The 19,234-nt window shown below is 38.8% G+C and overlaps 1 protein-coding gene across 4 annotated transcripts in view; it reads left to right on the top strand.

Moving 5' to 3' along the window:
* Nucleotides 1-350: 350 nt before the first annotated feature.
* Nucleotides 351-19,234, top strand: part of RHOBTB1 (Rho related BTB domain containing 1) — a 134,332-nt gene continuing 115,448 nt past the window's right edge. For 3 of the 4 annotated variants that reach the window (XM_050803033.1, XM_050803034.1, XM_050803031.1), the window contains exons 1-2: nt 363-420; nt 15,246-15,346. The gene's annotated coding sequence lies outside the window, so the exon portion shown is untranslated. Of the gene's footprint in view, nt 421-15,245; nt 15,347-19,234 lie in introns of all 4 variants that reach the window. The other variant, XM_050803032.1, reaches the window with a different exon arrangement.

Raw genomic sequence — 19,234 nt, forward strand, 5'->3', positions numbered from 1 at the left:
CGCAGAGAAGAGCAAGGCCGCAGGCACTGGGGCCACAAGGGCCGGGTCCAAAGACCGGGGTCCCAGCAGGGCCCCCACGCGCCAGCGGGTGACAGCCCCGGGGGGCGGGGGGCGGCGGCCCAGGGCTCCCGGGACCGCCTAGGCGTTGGGGTCCCGCCTGAGGACTGTCCGGCAGGCTACGAGGATGGGGAGGGACCCGTGGTTCCCGCCCAGCAGGGCGGCGGCAGCCAGGCCTGGAGCGAGGTGGCGGAGCGCAGACAGTGGCCCGGGATGCGGGCGGGGAAGGCAGCCGAGGTGGGAGAGGGCGGGGTCGGCGGGGCGGGGCGGGGTCGGCGTCTCCCCGCGGCTTTACAAAGCCCGCGCCAGCCTCGGCCGCCCGGCGGGACCCAGAGCCACCGCGGGAACCTCCAGCGTCCCCAGGTAGCGCGGGCGTCGCGGGGCGGGGCGGGAGCGCGCCCGGGAGGAGCCGCGCCAGGGTGGGCGGGATTATGGGGGGGGTCTCTCTGCCCACCCGCAGTCCCCACATCCGCAGACTCCTGAGGACGCGAGAGCTTGGAGCATCGCATCCCTCTGCACCCCTGAAAGGAGGGTGACCTGGTTACCTTTCGCTGACCTCCTGACTGCTAGCCCAGCTGCTCTGACAAAGCACAGGGCCGCAGAGGGTGCTTGCTTCCAGAATACTTTGGGTGTCTTGAGCACCCTCCTACCTAAGCGTCCCCCAGCGCACGCACGCACGCGCGCACACACACACACACACACACACACACACTGGCGGAGGCGGGTGGCCAGAGAGATTAGAGGGATAAAGTCACTGTCAGTCAGAAAAAATAAGAATCTGGGCTGGACGTGCCACACTGGGGTCTTCTGAAAGTAGGTGCAGCATCTGCAGCTCCTCATGCCCGGCCTTAAGGTGATGCGGGATTGATTTTTCTTGGTTTGTTAGCTGTGAAATCCCCGGGCTGTGAAAAGGTTTGGGTCAAGAACTAGACTTTGATTTATTGAGGCTTGCTTTGCCCTGCTATGCCACACCTTGTGGTGTCTGGGGTATTTTGGAGCACTCATACAAAGTTTGAATTGGTATTCAAGCGAGCTTGGTTTTTAATACTTGGGAATTAAAAAAAATGAAGATATGCATTCTCTTAGTTTAAATTGAGTTTTATTTTTCAATACACATGTATATATTTTAACAGAAGTAATCACTGGTGATGTCACTCAAAAGTAATCACTGGTGATGTCACTCAAATAGTGAGTCCACCAGGTGTGGCGTTGTTAGAATTTGAATTTGAAACTAAGTTTACCCTATAGTTTTAGAGAAATTGACTGCTTCTTTTTATGGGCTGTATTATTGGGAGGTATGTGTGCTGAGAATCCTGTCACATCATCTTGCTGTTGGTGAGAAGGTCTCCCCTGGTGTTGGCCACCTGACTTGGGACAAAACCCAAAATATATATTTTTTTATCACTAGTGTTTCAGTGTGTGCAACTGTGCTTCTTGGGCCACTAACCTTAGTCTCTGGTGAGAAGAAATAGGTATCAAAAATGTGCCCTAGGCACATTTGGGAGCAAGGAGGAAGGCTGTAGATTTCTTTTTCCCCATTAAAGTTTTCATGTATTGGCAATTTAAACCCCAAAGCATTGTTTACCACCTGTCAGATGCACTCAGAAGTGTAAAGATTAACTAATAAAAGATTTGTAAAATGCTTCCTGAATCTAAAATTCTATAAATATGCTAAATAGTAATAATCCACCCATAGTTAAATTTATGTAGCTGCTTCTGCCATGCATATAAGATGATTTAGATGCATGTTTCCTGTCAATTAAACAATGAGTTTGGAGCAAAATAATGAGTTCAATTCACATCCTATGAAACTTTGAAATAAAATTTCTCCCATAAAGCAGCAACAGCAGAGAATCATAAAATAAGCTGCATTTCAAAAAGCTGTATATGAAATGGCATTTACCTTATGGTTGGGTGAAGAGGGACCCAGTGAACTTCTGAAACTAAGAAATATTCAGCCCTGGTTCATGTGTGTCTGAACCATCAACATTCCCTAACAGGGAGGGCATACAGGTTTTGTGGAACAGCCTCATAGCTTTCCAGTCTAATCCAAGAAATATGCCTCTTCGTATTTTAAGGTTGAATTCAACCTGTGGTTTTGTTCATAGACAATGAAGAAAATCTGTATAGTTACTTGGATTAATTATTGATTCTTCCAATATCATGGGCTTGGTTTTGAGGCATCCTTAACACCAGCTATCATTTTAACATCCTGCAGATAACTGGTTTGTTCCCAGTTGATTTAGTGGCATATTAACATTTTTCTCTGAGCATGTTTTGAATAACAAAGTGTGTCATTCTTCTGTTTACTGACATCCTAGAGTAAAATCTGTTTCTTCCATGCTACTTTTAAGTATAAATACAGATACAGGTGATCTTTCTTTTGTTTTAGATAGACAACTCTAGATTTATCACTAGCAGGTTATGCTGTGACCTTAATGAAGTTGAGGATGTCTTTTTTTTTTGACACTTGTCCAATTTAGTGGACTTTTCTTTTCATTTCCTCCACTAGAATTTGGATGGGCAGTTGCTAAATAGACTCCATTCCCGTATTCCACAACCTTCCCTCTGCCGCCACTCCTCCTTTATCCGAGTAACTTAAACCTCTGCTCTACTTTGTCTTAACTTGACAACAAGTTGTTACGGGTGAAAGTGCACTAGGTGAAAAATAAAAGAGCTTGCATTTCCGGAGCAGCTGTGATATACTAGGCACTGTGCCACAATATCTCATTAAATTCTTGTAATAATCTGGTGAAGTAGATGTTGTCTGTGTTTCACAGAAAAGAAAACTGAGGCTCAAAGAAGCTCTCATGCCCAAGGATGAACAGTTTATGAATAGAAAAGCCAGGATTTGAATCAATACAGTCTGGTACTTCCTGCTGCGTTGCAATCTCTAAGAAGAGTTCACATTCTGAACTGAAGTGTGGAAGAGTTCTTCTGTTAATTAGCCATTTGACCTCAGAGAAGTCCTTTAACCCTCTGGGCCTCTGGTTTCCTTTCACTAGTTTTGGATTAAATTATCTCTCAGAGATAGAAGAGACAGTTCCAGGATTTTGGATGCCAAGCACATAAGCTATTTCTCCCACAGAATCCCAGAATATGCTCTCCCTTCCCCTTTCTCCACCCCCTTCCTTCCCATTTTTCTTCTTTTCTTCCTTTAGGTCTAAGTAAATTGCACTTCCTCCAGGAGGCTTTTCTGAACTCCCTTCTGTTCTTCTCCATCTCAGCCCTCAGTGAACCCTCATGGAGCTGATTACAAACTAAAGTCTCTTATTTTTATTTGTTTAATATGATTGTTGTTTTTATCTTCTTCCCCATCCCTCCCCACTTCCCCATCAGAATGTAGGCTGCATAGGCCAGAACTCTGTTTTCTGACTTTTTTCATTACTGTATTCCCAGGGCCTAGCACAGTGATGAATGGCACATATTTGTTAGTCTGTATGTTTGAATAAATAATTATCTCTTATAAAAGACATGTGTGAATGGCTAATATATTGTCCCTTCCTTGGGAAAGCCTAAATGAAGCATCATTGATCTTACAGTGTTAGAGAGGGTGAGCCTGAATTATGAACGGAGATCTGAGCGCCGTAATGGAGATGACAGGGCCGCCCTCAGACACACAGGACAAATGGACACACTGCACCTAGTACAACCCCATATTTTACGGCAGAGGAAACTGAAGCTCAGAATGATAATAGAAATTTAGGTCTAGACAATACTTTAGAGATCAGCGAATAGTCTAAGCCATTGTTTTATTGATGAGCAAACTGAAGCCCCCCAAAACAGAACATAAACTATAGAACCTAAGCCTTCTGACTTATAAACCAGCATTCTTTTCACTCTGAGATCAAAAATAGTGAGAACCACACAGTCAACAGGAGTAAGGAGCTTTGGACAATGATGCTTTCTTTCAAAAATTCAAAAGAGACTTATGTTGCCCAGACCAATCCTGAATAGCAGCATTAGAACATCTTAATATGTATAGTCTATTTTCAAAGTTCTTCTGGTCTCTATAAACTTCGGTGACACATTTACTATTTTAATAATCCATCAAGCAGCCTTTTAATGCCTATCATTAGTTTACCAATTCTATTTAAATGCTTAGACAGTCCAAATAGAAAATTTACAGTGCTGAGCATTTAACACTGGTGTGATAGATTAAAGATACATTTCAAACATGATTGCTAGTTTGAACCTCAAAATATTGGTGGCTTATCTTTAAGCACAAAAATGATAACTTTTCTTCTCTAACATAGACAGCAATCCTTGCTAAAGTATTACATTTTATAAACAAACAGTTCTTAAAGTTTAGAGGGCATAAAAATCATCTGAAAGGCTTTTTAAAATCACAGATTGCTTGGAGCCATTCTGCACAGTTCTGAATTAATAGGTTTGAGATTGCCCCCACACAACTGCATTTTAACAAATACCTTTGGTGATTTCTCAATCAAACAGTCTGAAGATCTCATTTTGAGATCCAATAACAATTTTGGTATGTTTTTAATTTCCCCAGCTTCTTCCTAAGAGGATATTTTAAAAGAAGATATTTGGGGAGGAACTCAGTGTGTTTGAATCCAGCTAATAGCAGAGATTATTAAAATTGTTTACTAGGTATGATGACATTTGTTTCCTTTGTAGCAAAAGTTGTGTGTGTGTGTGTGTGTGTGTGTGTGTAATCATGATGTGGCTACTAGACTTGATATTGGCCTCAAATCAAGCATGTTCAAAAATGTTTCTATTGGACCACAAAAATAAATTGATAAGTAGTAATAAGAGTAATAAGAGTTGAGTGTTAAGTTTCATGAGGAAATAGTGAAGTCCCTTGTTCTCTGGATGGTTACATTCTGTACAGTTGAGAGATAACATTAATATCCATGAAACATTCAGGATAAGTTTGCAAATCAAATACAGGATGCCTAGTTAAATCTGAATTTCAAATACACAACAAATCATGTTTTAATAAAATTGTGTCTCCCCTATAATATTTTTATTTGCTAAATCTGGCATTCCTGATCAGAGAACATTAGTGTTCAGTGTCATTAGTTTCTAGAAGTAAGGGTGCTGAGCGGTGGTTGTTAAGCTTAATGAAATTGATAAAAGCTCTGGACGTGCTCCTGAGAAAAATGCCCCCATGGCACATTCCAACAGGCCTCGCATTACCATCCCTTGGGTTCCAGGCTGCCGAAGCTCTCAGGGACATCAGGTCATCTATAATGGGGGACATCAGGTCATCTACAGTGGTAGACAGTGAGGCAAACTCCTCAGGCCATTTTCTCTGGGCTGGAAAGGTCTGGAAGGTGACTGTGAAAAGTATAGTTGAACTAGGCCTTAAGGAGCAGAATTTAGCTGGATTGTGGGTGGGAAGACATCTGAAGCTTTGAGAGGAGGCAGATTCCCTCAGGCCCTGAGGGTATTTAGTGCAGAATACTGAGAAATCAGCTTGGGCAGGTTAAAAAAAAACAAAAAACCAAAAAAACAAAACTGGATTGTGGACGTTCTTAAGTTTTAAAGGGTTTCGACTGCCCATGTTGGAAAATAAAGAGTCTTCATTGATATGTCAGTGGGGAGAACATGATCGAACAAAAGGAAAGAATAAGAAAATCATAGGAAGCCCAAGCTTCCTATGTCAGGCCTAAGCCCAAGTCAGTCAGCCTGGTACAAGCTCCTCATTTACGAGCTATGAGGTCTTCGACGTGTGAGCAACTTCTGTGAGTCCCCATCTCCTGAGCTGTGAATTGGGAATAATAATAGAAGCTACTAATGGGGTTGTTGTGCGAATAAAATGAAGTTGTTTGGTGCTTAGCACAGTGTGTGATACTGCATAAATATTCAATTAACGGTGCATAAGTACTATGACATGCTCCTGCTGCCCCAATATTGTTCAAGAAAGAGAAGTCTCAGCAACCTGCTTGAACCTGATTTTTTTTTTTATTTTGGGGAAGTAAAAAAAAGAGGAAAATGATTGATTACTGGATTTGAATATAGCTTTAAAATCTCCCTTTTCCAAGTTGAAATTGCATTAACAAAAAACAGTAAGGGCAGAAACAAGTGAGCAAAATGCCGTGTGTACTTCTGAGATTTTTAAAATAAGTACATTCAACCCTTTATTATTTCTCCTAAGAGGAAATATGATGGATAGTTCAAATAATTTACTCTGATCCAAATAAACATTTTAAAATTATATATGTTACTCTTAATAGCAGTTTGCCATCTTTTTTGGCCAATATTTAAATTAATCAGCATGTGATTGTTGTTCCCCAAAGCCTTTTAAACAGTGAGAGAAAATGAGGTTATCAGAGACAATTTACAAAGCAGCCAGGTTCCCCTCGAGTAGGTAATAAGGCTGGCCACTAATTTTGGAAATGATTTCTTAGGTGCTCTGGAGTCAGACTGCTTAGGTTCCAATCTCTGGTGGCTCCTCCCCCAGGTCAGTCATTTTGCTTCTCTAAACCTCAGTTTCTTCCTATAGGTAAAATAAAAGTAGTAACATTCCTTCCTCAAAGGGTATGTGCACTGAGTCCTCAGTAAGGTGCCTGGTACACAGTAAGCACTTGCCAGCATGTAAAAATTTCCCAGCATGAAATTTTATGATCAAAGCAACATAGTCATCTTACTGGTGTATTATTTTCTTTAATATACTCATAAAGAATTTAGTTCAGGAAAGCGTCTAATAATGTGGGAGCTATTTAAGATCTTTAGTCACAGCTTAATGTATTGATGTACCCAACCAGGGTTGTTTAGAGCATTTTCCAAGCCATAGAGTAACATTGTACTCCATGTACTCTAAGCCATAGAGTGCAATATTACTCTATGGCTTGGAAAATTTGAAAGAATTTTTAGCTGCAATTTTCGTTACGTGTTTCTTTTTTTTACTTGTCTATCTTCAACTGTAACAGGGCAATTGGTGCCTTTCTAAAGAGCTTTGGGTTTCTTACGCATTAAAGTGTCTGGGCCCTAGAATTTACTTGGCTCATAAACTTATGAGACAGAACAATACAAGACTGGTTTAAGGTACATTATAGTTGCATGTATGACAGTGAGTTTTTATTTGGTTTTGCTAGAGAGCATCTCCCACAGTGCCTTAAAGATAGTAGACTCAAATATTTATTGAATGAATTTAATGTATAATAAGATGCATTGCATTTTTTTTCCTGAGGATATCTTTATCTCACATTAGAAAATCTAACTTTAAAAAAAAAGAGAGAAGGAAAGATCATACAGATATTTCTAGACCGAAGTATTATTGAAAATGTGAACTTGGAGATCTACCATTTGTATTTTCTGAAAGTGCTATCATTTTCACAAGCCTGTTTCTCCCATAGGGTCTTTGCATTAGCTCTTCCGTTTCTCTGGAATATTCTTCCCTCAGATGGTGCTTGGCCCAGATAAGATATCACCTCTTCAGAGAAGTCCTCCCTGACCACCTAATCTCACTCACTTTCTATTACGTCTCTTTGTTTTATTTATTGTAGTATATTACTATGTGATTGTTTCATTTTTTTAATTGTTTATCCTCATCCTTACTGGACTAGAAGTACCCTGAGGTCAGAGGTCAAGCCTACATGTTTACTGTTATCTTCCCAGGATCTAGTATAGTGCTAGGCATTTCACAGATACTCAACAAATATTTTGTCAATTTGTTGAATTAATAAAGATCGAGATACGATTTTTTAGTGTTATCCTAACGCATAGCAGTAATTTCTAATCTTTTGAGTCACATTTACCTTAAAGAATTGGATTAAAATTTTGACACTCCTCCTTAATGAAAATTTACATACACGACTTTTTGCCTACAATTTAAGTTCATGGATCTCAGGCTAAGAACCTCAGCTCTAAAGGTGTATATACAAATATTAAGAAAATCAAATTGCACTATTGAGCTAAATGTCACCAAAAAATTAATTACTACAAATGAATTATAAATTTTAATGCTCATATTTTTACAGTAACCAATTACATGTTGCCTTTGGAGAATTTTGCAACCCTCCAGAGGAAAAAAAAGACTACCTATAAATGTTATATATTTTATTTATATGCTGGCAAGGATTTAGGGCCTATAGAAAAAGGCTAATAAAAATATATACCGTACAGCAATATAAAATGTATTTCAAGTAGGTAAGAAAAAATGAGTCAAAGGAAAAAAATAAGGGTAAGAACATAAGATAGGGTCATGAGAGAGATTCATACTCAAAATTTATGTCATGAAATTCAACACTCTTTCTAGAAGATAGTAACAAATTTTGTTCTCAGTATTTGAGCAGCCAATGCAAAGGAGAAAAAAATCAGTTATGCCTTGCAGAGCGTCATATTTTATGTATACTTATATATGAATATATGTATATGTATATAATAGAAACTGCCTCTTAAAAGAAGAAAGCTTGAGTATTGTAATAAGGAATAAAGAGATATATTTCTGGTGTTTTGTTTTTGGCATGTGCCCTTGTAGCTGAGCCTGAAATAACCCATTAAAAAATGCTTTAAAATGACTAGCACTTTGAATGTTTATAATTAAGGTTTTATGGCTTATTGTAATTTTTGTCAGCAGTAGACCTTTGGAAGGAGGCCTCATTACACCAGTAAGGAGAGATGGAGCTTGTGTAATGAAGACAATGGGTTTTCTCCGTTTTCTTACAGTCCCTCTTTTTACCTAACCAAGCAGAGAGACACTTCCCCTCCATCACTCCACCATTTCCATTGTTGCACACTATTTAGTAAAAAGCCAGAAGCTCTCATTCTCTCCTTAAGAGGCATGCACCTAGGACATTGACTAAAGCAAGTTATTCCTGCTAACCTTAGTTTCCTTGGATAGGAGTCTATCTGGGACTTCTATGCCTTCTTTATTTGAGAGAGCAAATACAATAACTAGCTTCTTAGAACATTATGTGGATTTGTGGCATTCTCTGAGGGGCTATAAATGGATCACATTGACAGCTTTATTTGTCATTCTTAAATGGAATGTGTTTTTTTTCCCCTTTGTGTTAGATCAAAATCAGATGACATTTCTTATTTCAATGTGGAATGTTTTTACTCTCATAATTGCAAAAATGCATTCATAACTGATACTATTCTAATTTACAAAATTTGTGTTTCATGATTTGGGGGCATGAGAAAAATGTGTCTGAGGGAAAACATCTTATGCAACATTTATGTTTCGCCTATTTATTGAGCTCCTGATACAGTTGCTAGAATTCTGTCACCATATGGAAGCAGAGACAATTATATTGCATTTGATGACATGAATTTTAGAAGCTAAGATATAAAAAGGCATATCCAGCAGAATATCTACAATCCAGAGACTTAGGCATTTTTGAAATCTCTTCTCTCCTTTGTGTCCCCAGCATGTCTGTGGACCTTGTCCTCCTTTCCTCCCCTTGCAATGACTTCTATTCAATATATACAGTAGCAAAAATGAAGATAATAGGACTGGAAAATACTACCTTCGTATCTTAGCACGCATCTTATATCATAAAACCAGTTGCATCTGCTCAGGTGAAATGTTTCATTCAGAAACCCCTATCATTCCCATTCACCCACTACTAAACCTGAATGAGAACGGAAATCTTCCTCCTTTCATTTCTTATATCCATTCAAAGCTCTCAGTGCTCTTGTGACTGACCCCAATTCTGTGCAAAATGTACTCCTAGCCTGGTGTTTAAAAATCCTGGGTTGGTACATGTTTCTCACTGAATTTATGTCTTTTCATACTGATTTCACACACTCACACTTTCAAAAAAGTTGTCTCTATTGATAATCTACTATGTGTTAGACACCGAATTGCATCAGATACTCCCTTCCTCCATTTGGCCTATGGACTAGGAAGGGAAGACAGACAGTAAAAGAATGACACACATGAATATGAAATCGAAATTGTTCTAAGTGCTACAAAAGAGAGATAGAAGGTTCTGTAAAATGAGATCCAAATGATGCACAGGCTTCAACTAGACCAGGCATATAGGCAGAAGGCATGCTACACAGGGAAGTCCTCTAGCAGGAGACAGAACAGGCAGCATGAAAGACTGAGGGAAGGTCGGGCACGGGGGCTCGTGCCTGTAATTCCAGCACTTTGGGAAGCTGAGGCGGGCGGATCACAAGGTCAGGAGTTTGAGACCAGCCTGGCCAAGATGGTGAAACTCTGTCTCTACTAAAAAAAACATTACAAAAATTAGCCGGGCATGGTGGCAAGCGCTTGTAATCCCAGCTGCTCGGGAGGCTGAGGCAGGAGAATTGCTTGAACCCAGGAGGCAGAGGTTCCAGTGAGCCGAGATTGCACCACTGCACTCCAGCCTGAGTGACAGAGGAAGGAACAAGACTTCATCTCCATCTCAAAAAAAAAAAAAAAAAATTACTGAGGGAAGGCCACAATGTCTGGAGTACAGAAGAGGAGTGAACTGCTTAAGTCTGGAGATGTTATCAGGTCCATCACCATGGGAGCCTTTTTAGCCATATCAAGAAATATGCCTTTATCCTAGGACCAGTGAGAAGATTGAGGATTTTGGTTGTTTTGTTTTTTTTGGTGGGGGGTAGGGAGTGCTGTAGTTAGTTACATCATCAATTTTACATTTTGAAAATATATTTCTGGCTACCATGTGGAATATGGGTTGGCAAGGGGGAAAGGTATGCAGATCAGTGAAATATTTCAGTAGAGAGATAGTGATACCCTGGCCTAAAGGAGAAGGATGAGGTGTTAGTGACTTCTGAAAGGTGAATGGATTCAAGAGATATATAGGAGGTAAAATTGACAGGCCACCTTCTGTGTTATCTATGTGCACCCCATGAGGAAGTGTCAGGGAACAATGGAGGAGGAACGTGTGTGTGAAAACAGATGCTAAGCTCAGTGTTGGACATGTTGAGTTTGAGATGTCTCCAGACATCACGGGAGACAGCAGACAGACAGTGGATTATGGGTGTGGGGCTTGTCAAAGATATAAACTTCTGACTCATCGTGACATTCATAGGTCTGGAGGCAGATATGATTGCTTAGAGAAAGATAATGAAGCAAGTGATAGAAGAAAACACTGAGACCAAAATGCCTGGAGGAAATTAAACCCATAATGGCCCAGTAGTGAAAGAGTCCACAGAGGATGAAAGACAGCAAAAGAAACAGAAGGAAACCCAGGGATTCCTGGGTCATGGTGGGCAGAGGAGCAAGCGTTCTAGGAAAGAAGCAGGGGTCAGCTGAGTTGAAAGAAGAAGACTGAGAAATGTGTGTTTTATTGAGCATGGAGGGAGAATACTGGTCAGGGGAGAATTATTTTTGAATTAAAGAGAAATTTCTAAGTGATATGTACGGGAAATGACAGTTGTAACTGGTTCTGTCTGTCATCCTGCCTATTTGAGAATATTTTACATGTTCACATCTTGCATCTGTCTCAAAAAGATTCTTGAGGAATAGGCAAGATAGAAAAATCATTGGCCTATTGGTGACCACTAGAAAGAGAGAGAAACTAGGATGGAGCATAGAACAGTCTGAGGTTCTGAGATCTGAATTGGAGAGAAAAGATTGAACCTGCACACCAAGAGTATTGTATGAGCACAGCCCCACCTGTTTGTCCCATCAGTGGTGCTCCTACGGCCAGGGTAAATAAGTGTCACGAAGCAATGCTGGCTTGCCTCTCCCACTTGCTTGCATTGCTATGTGGGGTGTAGGGTGGGGGTCGGGGGAGCCTGGGACATCACAGAGCACATGCTTGGGGACTTCCATGAACTGCAGCCTCAGTTTTCCTTCCTGCTTCTGCTCTAGCACCAAAGTTTGAACCCCACCCAGAGTAGGGGCAGAGTGGGCGTCACTGTCTCAGCACAGGGACAAGGTGATAAGGCAGAGGTTAGATTGCACAGCTGTGAGCTGTCACTGGGAGGTAAGAGAAGAAAGATGTGTCTATGATTATTTGCAGTAGTTTGCCTATGAAGAGGAAGTGAGAGATTAGGGGGCAACTGGAGAGAGAGAAGGCTGAGTAAACATTTATTCATTCAACAAATATCAACCTATCTTATATGTACTAGGCATTAGGACTAGGACAGGCACCAGGAAGACATTTTCCATTCCCCATGGAAAATCTACCATAAAATATACTTTTGCCATAAAATAAATTCATGTGATAATCTCAAATGCATTTTGTAATCTGATGTCTTAAAACAAATGCAACATTTTTCCTCAGATGTAACTACTTACTTGATTTTTATAAAATAGTCAAATTTGTGTTTTAAGAAAGAAAAATAACACATCAACTTCTACTTCTACTTTTTTCTCTCTCTCATTTTCTCTTTTCATTCTTTTTGTCTTTCAAATCAGACAGTCTTACTGTTGTCACTTATTGTTCAAAAATATTTTCTAAAATGGTGTCCTTAACCCTATGTTCAGAGCCTTTCACAGTGCTATTTGACTGAAAAAAAAAAAATGCTTTAATCTCCTATAATTTTTAGAGCATTCAGTATTACCCCATGGAAGTTAGAAATGTGATTAAAGCAAGGTTTCCCTAGCCAAATTATAAACTTCCTGATAGTAAAGGCACTGCTGGGTGTATAGCTATCCAGAATAAAGCCAGAGTACTATAAATGCAACTTTCATAGGAAGGGTACAATTAAGGATCCTTGGTTTGTAGAAGAGGAGGGTACAATGAATTCTTAACCAAGGATTCAGGAAGATCCCTGAAGGAGGTAGTATTTAAACTTGGTATTAATTCATGTGTTCATCGCATCACTATTCACAATAGCAAAGACATGGGATCAACCTAGGAGCCCATCAGTGGTGGATTGGATAAAGAAAACGTGGTGTACATACACCGTGGAATACTTCACAGCCATAAAAGTGACAAAATCATGTCCTTTGCAGCAACATGAATGCAGCTGGAGGCCATTATCCTAAGTGAATTATCACAGAAATGGTAAACCAAATACTGTATGTTCTCATTTATGAGTGGGAGCTAAATGTTGGGTGCACATGGACATAAAGAAGGGAACAACAGACACTAGGGACTACTAGAGGGGGAGGGAAGGAGGGGCAAGGGCTGAACAACTACCTAGTGGGTACTCTGCTCACTACCTGGGTAACAGGATAATTTGTACCCCAAACCTCAGCATCCACACATTGTATCTATGTAACAAACCTGCACATGTATCCCTTGAATATAAAATAAAAGTTGAAATTATATTGTTTTAAAAATAAAATCTTGGTTCCTTGAAATAAATAAATATAACTGTGTGTTAAAAGTTGAGTATTTCAGACAGCAGAAAGCTACTAACCAGGATCTCAGAGGCAGGAAACAACTTTTCGCAGGAGTTAGGGGGTGGGGAGGGTTTGATAGTGAGGGGAGATGGTTTAGAATGACTAGAGAGGTTATGTGGAAAGTGGTAAACGTATTGATCTCAGATCTTGGAAAGCTGTGCTTGGAAAGTTTATCCTGTACAGGTCTGTTGAAGAGCTGTTAGAAGTTTTCAAGCAAGGGGAGAAGCATGAGGTTTAAGAAAAAGACTAGAAGCACCTGGAAACCTGGGAAATGATGGGAGATTGAAAGCAGGAATACATTAGATGAGAGGTCATTGCCTACATGGGAGATGGAGGATGGTGGGTGAGTTTCTGAATTATGTCAGCGACCTTGGATATGTCAATGGGAAATAGGGCTTTTTGTATGCAAGGTGGCCATAATTTAATCATTGGATATGTGTATTGTGGGAAGTAAGAGAATGAAGATGATGCCAAGTGTCGAACCAGGGAGAGTGGCAGTGCCACTGATTTTAAGGAACAGGGAAAAAAGTCAAATTCAGGAGAGGATGGGAATGAAGATCTAGTTCACAAAAGCATCCAAAAAGATATAATTTAAGCTCTAAATGTGAATGAAATTGCTGCCAAGTGGAGAATCTTGTGGAAGGTCCACGTTTAAGGGAAGGCAGAAGAAGAAAAGCCAGAAGAAGAAAATTCAGGGGAGTTTCTTGAGATGGGAATTGAGGTTTCAGGAAAGACAAGAAAAAGATGTGGATTTCAAGGAAGAAGCCTCATGCTGTGATTTGTTTCACTGATATAATCACTAGGTTGTGCCTTTTCTGTTTCTCTTCCTTTCCCTGTGGAACGGCCCCATGAAATGGGCTGTGCAGCTATCCGTTCTGTCTCACATCTGGGTCCACGCTTCATTTTTGCAGCTCTGCCCTTACTCATTAATGAGCAGCAACTGGCCTGGAGCCACCAGCAATCAACAATTTCCTTCAGAAACTCCTCCTTACTGTTGAGAAAATGACTTAGTAAAGAAGCTGCTTGTGTCTTTGTTAGAGAGGCACAGAAGGGGAGGTGAGCTGGATGATTTGCCAATTGGGAGTTATTGGTTTTGTATTTAAGGTTTTCCTGATTCAAGCTTCAGGTTTGTTTCTAGGAATAACACAGTTTTTATGGCAATAATAACTACCTCCAAGCAAAACTACTGTTTTGCCCTTCAGTTTTTATATTAGGTAGTCAGTCCTACTCATAAAATAGTCCATTTTATCTCAATGCCTCTATTTCAGGTTTTACATGAAAAATTTCTCAATGAATTTTTTATTAGGAGGATAAAATATTTGGTTTCTTTGGAGGAAGTGATATGCTTTCTCCTAAGAATAGGACTTACAGGGTTTCTCCTACGAATAGGACTTTGTTTTCCTTTCACCTAAATTACCAAGGAATTCAAATCCAAATTATAATGTCAATCACTTCAACTGTGTTGACCAGTATATATGGCCTATATATATATTATATATATATATATCTTTTATTTATATTTCATTAATTTCTTGGAAAGCACCTCAAATCCTCAAGGTAAAAAGAAAGTCATAGCATAAATAAAAAGTGTTGCTGTTAAAGAAATTCCTTTCCAAACATTATCTCGTTTGACTGTCAAAACAGTCCTACTGAGTAACTGGTATTATTACTTCCACCTGGAAGATGAGGGCAGCATCACCAGGAAGTTAAGAACTTAAAGTTCACTCAGATGAAAACTATGAGTGAGATTTGACCCCAGATATTCTGTCTCCAAAGGCAGTAGTCATTTCAGCCTTCTTTGCTCTGACTTTTGTAAGCAGCTAGGAGATTTGTCAATGGCATGTAGTTGGTTGGCACACTTCTCATTCTCATGAGAAATAATCACTGACATAAGAAACTAATATTGTTTGAGTGGTTTTCTTCTTGAGAGTGAAACATTCCATGCTTGTATGTATCTCTTTCCTAGGTTTTATGATAATCAAGAAGCACATGAAAGAGTCCTCTTCATCAAGCATTCTTGACTAAGTTATGAAGATGGAATTGAAGTTGATTTTCCCCCTTCATCTGGTGAGTAACTACTAATTTAGGTAACAGAATTGGCTTTCCCCTTTCTCACAATATTTAACAAAGAAATGGAAAAGCATCTTGCGTAAAGATGGCATGACTTATGAATAATATCTAGATTGTCTTCATTATGTTTCACAAAAAATAGAAATATTACATTTCTTAGTTCAATTATGGGTTTTATAAATTCTAGTTGAATATGTTTTCTCTGGTTTACAATTTGAGTCATTTGGACCTACATATGAGTTTTGATTACTAAAATAACATAACTCTTCTACCCATTTTATACGCACTTAAAATTCTTTAGTGCGTAGCATTTTGTGCAGGAAATTGACATGTGGACTCTGAAAAGTCATGACCATATACAAGAAAGATTTAGAAATGACCAGATTGCTGTGCGTGGCATTTCTCTTTTTCCCAGATGCCTTAGCTTGGAGCATCCACCCTTTTTGGCCTGGGCACTGAATGTCTTTAATTAGAAAATCTTATTAGAACTAGAGTCATCCCAAGTGAGTAAAATCAGCTTTTGAAAAAAGGTCCACATTATTGAATTTTTTCCCCAGAGTATTGTGCCTAAAAAAAGTAGAATTATTTGAAAAGGACAGTATGGACAGTTTACTTTCCTTTGTCCACCCATAAAATTATTTGTTATTTTCACTCTTCATTATATTTTATTTTTCTTCATATGTTTATATGGTCTAATGCATATTTAAAAGGAAAACTCTCTGTGTGTAGCTGCAAATATTGTAACATTTCATTTATTCCAAAGAATTAAGATGGTGGGCATATATGAATTTGTGGGAAAGCTGAATTATACATAACTCTTAAACAAATGTGGCTTTTATTACCTTTAACTACATATACTAACTTCAACAAAACCTTATAAAGTAGAAGTCCTTAAGGAGACCTGTTATAATAAATCATATGAACATTTTGTTATTAGCATATAGATTGGATGTATGTAGGAACTTGTAAAGTGCCTGAGGTTCCTTGAAAATTGTTTATTCTGTGTCTAAAAAGTGTACATAAGACTGAAAATAAATGTTTAAAACACCATATATTATCCACCTATAAATAAAGTGTTTACAAAGCAAAAGTAAACGTCCACCCAGCTCATGAACAAATTACCAAAATATTTTAAATTTATTGAAGCCCCAAATTAATGAGATATTACCATGTGTGCATAAATAACTTAAAGAATAAAATTTGCTGATCCTTCTCTCATATGGGTATTTGTGCTAATGAACCAGGATCCTATTTACACTATTAGTCCCCAAAGTAATTGCTTATTTGAAGAAGTTCTGTCTTATGGGTTTTCAGTTAATTAAATCTATTTGCATTTTATGCACACATTTCAAATTCTCAAGCCCTATGTTTCATAAGCCAGATTCAAATATGTTCATGTAATAATATCTCTCATTAAGGCTGTAGTCTTTCATTTTTAAAGGAATGTTCAGAATAGCCATATGCATAAAACACTTATTAATAAAATCCTATCAATATTTTAGAAAAGTCAATCCATTCAATGTTATTTTTTTCGTTTAAATTTTCCTATTGGTAATGGTGATTACTATGCTGAACAGACTTCCAATCTGTAATGTTTCAGTTAACTTAATTTATTCAATGATTTTTTTCCTTTGATTTTGCGTGTCAGTTTTTAACTTCTAATACGGCTTTAGAGTTACAAGCACCCTTTACAAGCTACGTGCATATTAACCGATAGATGTTGCCTACCCAATTGGAGCAAAAATATGGAGCAAAACTTTTCTAATTTTAATACTGAGGAACAGAGTACAATAATTCAGAAAGTTAGAGAGATTTTAAATGGTTTAGTTTTCAGGTAGTTGTCAAATATTTGACCAAGAAGTTGGGAATTAAAGTACGTAAGTGATAAAAATTGTAAATGTCTTCATTAGATCCAAACTATGGAAATCTTTCATTGCTACCCTACCTTGGAAGCTGGAAAAAGTTACTGCAATTAGGAGGTAGAAGAAATAGAGGAACAGGCCAGAAGGAGGGCAGGGCCAGGAAGCTCTGCAGGGTCCATGCTATGTAGCAAGGCAAGGCCAGACATTGGGGAAGGTACCCAGGTGCACAATTTGGAAAGCAGGTTTGAAATCTAGTTTTGAAATCATGCCTTACTAAACTATCTTTAGGGGGTTATTACATGCTCACCTAGCTCAGTGTTTAGGTGTATTTGAGTGCATCTAGGTGTATTCCTCTTTGCAAAGACGTAAAATGCAAAATCTGGATACATTTAGATTCAAAAATTCCAGCCTAGTATTATATCTTAATCAATAAAGAGTAAAGTATCCAAGAGGAAAAAAGAAAGAAATGATATACTAAAATCAGGGTAAGCATGACACTTATTTTATTCTTTTACATAGAATAATATTGGACAATAATGTGCTTTTGTTCTCAGCGTGGGATTACACTGTAACTATAAGAAGAAAAACAATTTTTGATATCCTGAAAAACTCATTGTCTTATAATAAGCAAATTTCATTCAGTTAATTGTTAGTGATTCATTTAAGCAATGATCTATGTAAAGCATAATACCAATAGTCTCCTAAGAAGATATCATTTTCACTGGAATCGCCCTAAGGAAGCATTTCTTCTCATTTAGAGAAAGTAGGGATAAAGCACTTGTATTACCATTTGTATAAATTTTTAATACTGAATAAAATATTAGTATTTAGCTTAATATTGATTCCCAACATAATATTCCTCCATAATGGCATGCTAATTGGTTAGAATTAAATCAGACAGATTCAAGAACACTGAGAATAGACCATCTAGCACTTGTAATTTTTTTTCATTAGTTTCCAGAATTCCAGTTAAAATGGAATTAATCTGTCGATTAAAAGACCATGGAACAATAAAAGTTATGTGCCTTATGTCATGTGCACTGCCTTTCCCTCCCACTGTTCCATGCCCACCATAAGAAGGACAGGAAGAAGAGGAAAGAGGGCAAATGAAATGCACATGAAATTCACATGTGAATTTCAACCTCAATGTAACCGTGTTCAAGAGAGACAATTTATATGCATTCTAGCTCTGTAACTTACTATCTGTGAGACCTTAGGCATTTTATGTAAGTCTCTGGGAGCCACAATTTCCTCATCAGTAATATTAGTCTAACAGTATCAGCCTCCTAGACTCATAGAGGAAGTAAAACAGAGGTTCCCAATAGGAGGAAGTTTTGCCCGCCAGGAGAAATTTGGCTGTAACAATTGGAGGGACTGAGTGTGCTACTGGTATCTAGGGAGGCCAGGGATGCTTGCTAATTATCCTAGTTGCACAAGATGGCCCCCAACAACAAAGAGTCATCTGGCCAAAAATATCAATGGTATCAAGGTTGAGAAACCCTGGAGTAATGTGAAGTAATATATGCAATGAGCACAATGCCTGATACACAGTACACCCTCAAAAATATTAGTATAATTATGTTGTTATTGTTGTCATTTGAGAAGGAACTCCACATCACCCAAATGGTATCAGTACTAAGTACTATCAACAGTTCAGTAAGCCTATCCCAGTACAGTTAGTCATGCCTGTCTGCTAAGTTATCTACTTGAAGTGGCAAATATATAGGTGCCTTTAGGAGTAGAGTTACCCACTTAATACTTGACTAGTCTAGAAGGCACATAGATATGATTATAGCAAAGTTCATGGGCTGCCATTTCTCAGAAATTAGTCATTTAATCTTCTCAGAAATTGGAAGAAATAGAAAAAGACAAATAAAAAGTAACTTACAGGCCAGGCGCAGTGGCTCACACTTGTAATCCCAGCCCTTTGGGAGGCTGAGGCGAGTGGATCACCTGAGGTCAGGAGTTTGAGACCAGCCTGGCTAACAGGGTGAAACCCCATTTCCGCTAAAAATACAAAAAA

The sequence above is a fragment of the Macaca thibetana genome, chromosome 9 (assembly GCF_024542745.1).
Source record: "Macaca thibetana thibetana isolate TM-01 chromosome 9, ASM2454274v1, whole genome shotgun sequence".
NCBI classification, from domain to species: Eukaryota; Metazoa; Chordata; class Mammalia; order Primates; family Cercopithecidae; genus Macaca; species Macaca thibetana.